Raw genomic sequence first — 8121 nt, 5'->3', positions numbered from 1 at the left:
TCTGGTCTAGGCATATCAACTTTTCCCCCCTTTTTGGATCAATTCAAAGATGCAACTTTAGGCCCTAAACTTTTAGATAAAGCTCTAGGGTTGTTGTGCTTGATCGTATGCTAGACAAGGCCGGTATCAGGCCTACGATTCATTATTACAGTGAAAACATGATAAAAGAGCTTCATGCATCAAGTACCCCACAAGAAATCATTAAGTTTAGAGAAAATTGATAATGTGGGGAAAATAAAAAGGAACAAAGATAAAAACCTTCAAAACCTGATATACATATACACACACACAAATTACATTGTGTTTGACAAAACCTCTAACCTAATCTCTCTCTCTCTCTCTCTTTCTCTCCAATGAGCTTTTGCTCATTGGGGTGACATCATTAAAATACTAAAAATTACACTTTCAAACAAAGGCAATCTCTTTGACATTTGTATTGCAATATTTCCCATCCATCTGGTTATGAACAGCTTTGACAACAGTAACTCTAACAGCAGTGGCAGCTCTACTTGCAACCAAGAGTACTTTAGGGAAGGTTAATAGCATTCTCTGCAATTTTCTCATAGCAGCCTGCAATTTTATCACATAAAGGAGTGTGAAAGTGTGTTACAGTATTTACTCGGAACAAATTGGTGGCCATCCCACAACCTGTGCCCTGCCACACACAAAACACATACAATTAAAAATTATTTCCTCTGAAATTCTTTAAAAGGATGTCATAATCAACTTCATAGGTAATGCAATTAAGATTGTATAACGAACAGAGAGATTCAATTTCCTTTGTGAAGGGCCAAACAGTTGAAATTCCAAATGAAAAAGACTCAGCTGAAAGATTTAGAGACAAACCTCTCCAAAATATAGGCAGGGCAGATCTTATTTACTTTTCTATTTAAGAGAAACTGCAAAACACAAGTACTGGGGGAGGGATCTTGAGGACAAACTTATGCTTATGCAAAGCCCCAACGAGATCACCAAAAAAAAAAAGGAAAATAAACAACTAAGTGAAGGTCAAGGACAATATCATTTGGTTGTTATAACTTTTCCACCCTCAAGAATGGAGCCAATATCATCAAGGACAAAGCCCTAACGATAAAAATGGTTGGGATGTTAATACCGAGTTACTTCAGGAATCCTTCAATATGAGAGCAATAATCATACTCATTGTGACAAAAACGTTATTCCCAACAAATCAGATGTGTGAATCTGGTTCCAAAATTTGCCAAATATTTAATAAAAATCTCATAATTTCAACACTTTCATCATCTGAAAAATAGACAAGACATAGTGACATAGTCATACCGGCCTTTTGTTATCAAAGAGCAAGATCCTGGAACCAGCTGGACTTTAAACCTGGTATATGCTCTCCATCATAAACCATATGATACAACCGAGCACAATAAGATTTACTTGAGTAAAATCCACAAATGCTGTGGTCATATGTTAAGCCTATTCTAAATAGGTCTTAAGGTCAAGATAGAGAATTGAAATACTGAAAAAATATCATAAATGATCAAGGGCCTCTTAGGCAATTGCAAGAGATTAAAATAAATAAATATATAAATGAATAAAAACAAACAAACAAACAAATAAGTGAAACACATGAATGATCCCAGATATTTTCTCTCAATACTTAATCATCTGCAAAAGTCTAAGTTGACAGACAACATGGATTCTCCAAGAGGTATATTCTTGGTGCCTCCTAATTATTAATAACTTCAATAATTGTTGAAGTTCAAAATTGCGTAGTGTCAAACTCGGCAGGACAAACAACTTGGTAATGCATTCTCATGACTACTAGTAATAACACCACAAAAACAGAATAGCACTAGCATAATATAAGAGCCTTAAACAAGAAATAGACAATATGCTTAAAATAATATAACAAGAAACCCCATGGTTTTGTTGATTAAATGCTAGATAACTGTATACAACGACCAAGCTAAAACCAGCCACAAAATTTGTATATCTTTATATATAAGATCATTTCATTTTCCGCATTTGCCATGACAATGTTGAGCCAATCTAAGTTTATACCCTCCACCTCTAAAACAAAATCAACTAACGAATTGCAAAGCCTGCATTTTGGTGAGCAGAACTCAATCACTGTAGCCTCTTTCCCTGCTGCCAAGGTTGAAGCAAATGCTATTTGCTCTACCTCTGCTTGCTCTTCAGGAGTTCAGTTCAACTTTATCTGACTTTGGTTGGTTCAACATCGAATTGGAACTAAGCCATGGATAAGAGGATTTTGAAACAGAGTTGACGAGATTGAAATTTTATAAGCAAAAGACCCAAGATTTTGCAAGGATTTGAATATCCAAGGACCGTCAAACATGTAGAGATTAGGAATTTTAGGATTAAAAAAAAAAAAGAAGAAGGACCCAATATCAAACACAAATTGATAAGATCATAAGACTTAAAAAAACTAAGAGTAAAAAGAATTGAAGAAAGCTCACAGTCACAGGTCAGTGACAGAGATTCACTTGAGAGTGGAGACAGAATCTGGGTCGTCAGGTTTGAAAGAGTTCTTGAAGGAGAGAATGCTGACTCCTCTCTCTTGGGTCACCGGTGAAAGAAGAAGAAGAACTCTTGCTAGGTTTTCAATTTGGGAGAGAAGAACGCGAGAAAGAAAAGACTCCGTTGTTTGTTTTTCGATGTGTTTTTGCTTTTATACATTACCTGCTTATTCGGTAACTAGTTTTCATTAAAAATAAATAAATGGTCAGGATTAAGACATATAAAATATACGGTCAAGATTTAAAGGGGGTACGGTACCCACTAAAAAAATAATGGATACCGTAGAATGACCCCAAGTTATTGTTGTAGCTTTGCGTTTGTCATTGTAATAGATTGTAAAATAATTGATGTCAAGTTATTACATTGACATATTTATTGCAATAAGCTATCAATTTGAGATTTCGTTTTAATAAATTTCAAAAATAATTGATATTAAGTCATTGCAATGATTTCTTTATTTTAAGTTATTGCAACAAATTTTCCTAATATAGTAAGGTATCAAAGACTCTATTGCAACCAATAATAATAAATTATTGCAATAATTTACCACTTTTAAGTTACTATTGCAACAACTTTTAACTTATAGGTGCAATATTGTTTTAGGGCAATGTTAGTCGAACAACATGAAAGGAAAGAGAGATCAATTTCTGGTTTTAATTTCTCCCTGTAGAGGTATGAAAATATTTGGGTTTACGTCTAAATATTTTGCCAATTTGCTAATAACTAGCTACTCATTATCAACTCAATTTCTATTTCCCAAAGAAGGCCCTGAAAGCTTTGGCTATTAGTCCAATTTTATTGGCTTTCATGGACAGTGGTTCTTACTTGCTTACCTCACTCTCTATGACGGATCTCACTATAAAGAGAGCACCAGATTTGCAGTTTTTGTTCACAACTCCACCATGGATAACTGGATCTTTTTGTTTGATAAGGTTTTCACCGTCAAGGTATTTCTCCTTTTCCTTTTGCTTTATTATTATTTTTGTATATATTTTTTGTGTTATCTATCATATGATGATGTATAATTAGCACTCAATCTCCCATTAATTCTTTCATCAGAATCGGAATAACCAGAGGTTGAGTAAGCAAGCACTTGCAAATGCTTTGCCCCCCAGCTTTAACTTGGAAAAACCCTACCCAACCATAAAGATCAAACTGCAAGCACCATCCGACATTGATTTTGATGGAACTCTTCAAATGGACGATTAATGTGAGGGATCTGAACTGGGGACTTACAAGTGGATCTTCTTTGACATCCTGGTTCCCAAAGGGTTCCTTGCGATTGGGGATTTCAAAACACGTCACATGATTTATTTCTACTTTTGTAGGGTGGGAAAAAACCTAAAGCTGAAGGCTTTCTTTTGTTCAACGCCTAAAAGAGAAGAGCTTGCAGGGGAAACCAAATGGGTTCAACTCAAGAGCAATCGTATAACCCAAATTGGCCTCAACACCAAACTCATCATGTTCAGTGATGTGAACTTGGGTGCATTCCGGGATGTAGCTTCAGGTAATTTTCTGTATTGCCTTGACAATGGTCTTAGTTTTGCTACAATAGTTTGCATTGGCAATGTTGAGGTAGCTGGAGAGTACCAACCCAAAGCTCGCCAAACGAACATGCTGACTGATGTCGTCCAATTTTGTAACGGAAATTGTAGTGTAGCTAAGGTTGTCGTCCCACTGAGAAAAGAAAAACAAGAACATGTCAAAAGCACCAATAATATATAGAAAAACATGATTGAAACTTAGGAAAAAGAAAGTTTGGTAAAATTCAATAATTAAAATCACTAGGGCGTTAGGTTTTGTCCACCAATATTGTTAAGCATCCACTACCAATCCAATTTAGTACACAATCAGGTAAGTAAACACATAAACTATTTAGAAATAAGCTTTATCAATAGAACTCTCTTTGGTTGATTATATTCATCAACTATTCCGACAATTTAGTTTAGAAAATAATAACTTTGCTAGAAAAAATCAAGAACATTGAATATACTAGAGGCAATACTATTGCAAAAGTAATATCTAGCAAAATTACCACGTTTACTAGAGAGATTATAAAACCCTATTCTAACAATAAGAAAATTCAAGAATAGACTTATGAAAGAATTAGAAATCAAATATCAATCTAATAAAACAATTATAAAAAGAAAACAATTGATTTCAGTAATCAAAATGTGAAAAACATGCTTTGATTGAATAGTGGACAACTTACAACATTGGATATTCACCCTTAACCCTAGCTTAGGTTCTTAAGCTTTCAGAGAAAATAAATCTCTCAAAAATTGATGAAAAATAAAGTTTTCTAGCCACCAAAAACGTGGTTGCCCTTGTATCCCTTTAATATTTGTAACATTCAAAACCCTAAAACACATGCTCCCCAAAAAGGAAAATATAAAAGGTCAATTCCCATTTTTCAACAGTGGGATGGGTCAACTTTCAGGTCAGTTTTGGCCTTGAATACGGCAAATTATGAAGTTCTGATAAACTACAAAGTTTTAGATCTTCAAGTTCTCTATCCGTAGCTGTAAGAATCAAGTCAATATAATATCAGAGTAAAAAGATATGGCCAAAATACCAAAACTGGTTAGAATATTTCCATACCAGGATTTTTTCCATGTTTGGCTCAAACGAATATCTCTCTTTCTTTTTATGTTTCCACACATCTTTGACTTATTAAATTCTTCAAAAGCCACTTATCAATTGATCTTCACCCTTGGATTCTCTTGGCTTCATGTCTGCATGCTTAGCTCATTAGTTTAAGTCTCCTACAAGGGGAAAATATATGCAATGAGTATATGTTAGAGAAAACTTGCAAACTCTCATATTTACGTGTAAGTGTGGGAATAAATACAAAATAGATGTGATAGTGCCTACCAAAACCAAGATAATATTGTATTTTTAAGCTATTATCACCGATTGAAAGGGATTTCTACATAGAGTGTAGCACACTCTTCGATCAGAATCCTGAGGTTTTCCACATGGCAAAATAGTATGTTTTGTTCACCAAATGGTAGAGCAAAAGGCCCGTGTTTCAATTTCGACACGGTTGGTAGGAAATACTACTTCAAATTAGTGTTTTATTTACTATTATTTCATTTTGGGTTTCTGATTTTATTCTTTTTTTGTTTTTTCATTGCCAAAGATGGATCAAGTGTGATGTAGTATGGTGTTGTGCTGGTTTGAAGTGCTGAAGTGAAGCGATGATGAGCTTATGGATGTCTAAAGTTGTAAAATATTTTATCTAGTAAGTAACGTTTTATGTTGGTTTGTACTTCCTGAACTACTTTAATTAGTCTCTCTGGTGTGCTTATTTAGTTTTAACTTTTTATTATGGTGTGTACTTAAGATCCACTTTAAGTGCTTGGTTAATTTGCTGATGATCTTAACTATTATCACTCCACAACCGGGAGCAATCCAGCAGAAGCAGAGGCCCTCCGTGTCCTCTCTCCTCGGGTATTTCCTTTCACCCCATGCTTTCGGGTAGGCGCAGTAGGAGGAGGCTGAACATTTGGAGTTGGGGTTTGGACTTGGATAGTATGGGGTCTACCCAACACCTCGACAAGGGATACATTTCAACTTTGGAACGACATATCTAGAGGGACGCCTTCGATGGGATCTGTTTCCTCGGCTATAAGATCCTCAGATGGAACACTTTCTGACTCCCTTCTCCTCCTTTTAAATGGTTAGGCAGCAGGAATGGCTACTGTAACACCGAGGTCATTTGGGGTAAATGGTGGAGGTGAACATCTTCGCTGGCCCGATGAAGTGATGTGCTCGATCCAAACTGGGGAAAGAACGTACCCTTTAATGTAGATGTTGATAAAAGGAAGTTGAGTATCTTCGGCCTTGATCGCCTTCAGAGCGTTTTGGAAGCTCCAGTACACGAGGGTGTATGTGAGAATAAGATGTGCCGCTCGCAGCTAACTGTTGGAGTGCAATTAGATTGAAGACCGAATGTTGAGATCAGTGGAGTTAATCAGCTATCTATGAGGAAAAATCAGTTGCAAAGTGAAATGATAGAGTTAGCAAAACAAGCCTAGTATTAGGCTGAGACATTGGATGTTGAAAAATACACTCCTAAACTCCTACCGACCTGCTCTACCCCAGGATATCAGGCAAGGCAACTCGTTGGGATGCCTGTTCTCCGCGATCACAAGAAAGTCTCCCTCTGTCTCCTTGTCAGAACCTGGGAGGCATAAAATCAACCTCACCTCCCCATGCCTGCTTTTAAGATAGAAACTTGAGGTTTTAGAGCTATCTTGTCAGTTATATACAAAGTTGATATCATGCTTGATGAGATTGAGTTCGAGCCTCCTAATGAGCTCAACTACCCTACTAATTACTCTAAAAAATTTTGGGATACACCTAGTGGCGGAGCCAAGATTTTAGTCTAGGGAGTAAGATTAAAAGACAATATTAAAAGAAAAAAAAAATATTAATCCATAACAGTAAAAAAAAAAAATTTAAATAAACAATTGTAATTACAAGTATATGCTTCATATTGTTAAAAGAAAGAAACAAAAATAACCAATTCATAATTACTAACAGTTGAAAGAAGAGATTAATGCAAATACATAAAGTTCGGACATCTAATTTGATTCCTTAAAACAAATTAAGAATATAAATTTATCTAAAAATTTATTTATTTATGAAAACTAAAAATATTTAAGAGTATAGCAAATACTTGTAAAGTTGTATATATGTCTTATTATCTGATTGCTTCTTAAAATATGTAAAATTCAACATTTATTTCTCTATCCTTCTAAGTATTTAGAATTTAAGTTTATAACAAAAATTCAGATTTTGAAATTGTAAAATAAACATGGTACAAAATAAAAACTAAGAAAAAAAATGATATGAGGGTTAGGACTTAGGCATGTCAAGGGAGCTTTATCCCTTATTTTTGGTCTGTTTCTTTAAGGTGGGAGAGGGGCTGCTTTTTTTTAATTATTTTTTTACTAGAGAGGTCAAAGTGTCAAAATCTTTAAGAACGTATCACCAATATAGTAACTATAAGGCATTTTTTTACAGAGTCAAGGGGGACAAGTGCCCCCCCCCCCCCCCCTCACCTCTGCCCCATGTTGGCTTAGCCCCTAGGTACACTGGTCGAGACATATGCCAAAATGTCTCAAAAAGTTAGTAAGAAGCTTACGCATTGGGATTCTAAACCCCACCCCCCCCTTTCTATGAATGCAAATAAAAGAATGATCACGGTCTCTATTCCTCTCCTAAATCTACATAGTCATCAAGACAATAACTTACCTCAACGTTATTAGGGATCCCGTAGCTACTCCCCCCCCCCCACCACCCACCCCCTCTTCTATGAATGCAAATAAAAGAATGATCACGGTCTCTATTCCTCTCCTAAATCTACATAGTCATCAAGACAATAACTCACCTCAACGTTATCAGGGATCCCGTAGCTAACCTCTCAGGGGGACCAACTAAAGATCTAAATCTATCAATTCTACTACCAAAAGTGAAGAAAAGCAACAGCAAACTGGAAGATTGAAAAAATTGGAGAAGAAATTTACCTAGGCAAAGAAAAACATGAGCGGGCACCTCGGGAATGATAAACTTTCTCAATGGTTAAGCTCTCTCTCATAA

General features: G+C 35.6%; 1 long non-coding RNA gene across 1 annotated transcript; it reads right to left on the bottom strand.

The window, feature by feature from the left end:
* Positions 1 to 226: 226 nt before the first annotated feature.
* Positions 227 to 2683, bottom strand: LOC126714073 (uncharacterized). The gene is made up of 2 exons (XR_007651534.1): positions 2454 to 2683; positions 227 to 655 (listed from the first exon to the last, which is right to left on the bottom strand). It is a non-coding gene; the product is annotated as an uncharacterized LOC126714073 (long non-coding RNA).
* Between the last annotated feature and the right edge of the window lie 5438 nt (positions 2684 to 8121).

Source organism: Quercus robur, chromosome 2, assembly GCF_932294415.1.
Source record: "Quercus robur chromosome 2, dhQueRobu3.1, whole genome shotgun sequence".
Taxonomy (NCBI): domain Eukaryota; kingdom Viridiplantae; phylum Streptophyta; class Magnoliopsida; order Fagales; family Fagaceae; genus Quercus; species Quercus robur.
The sequence above is the reverse complement of the archived record's forward strand: the minus strand, read 5'-3'. Positions and strand labels throughout refer to the sequence as shown.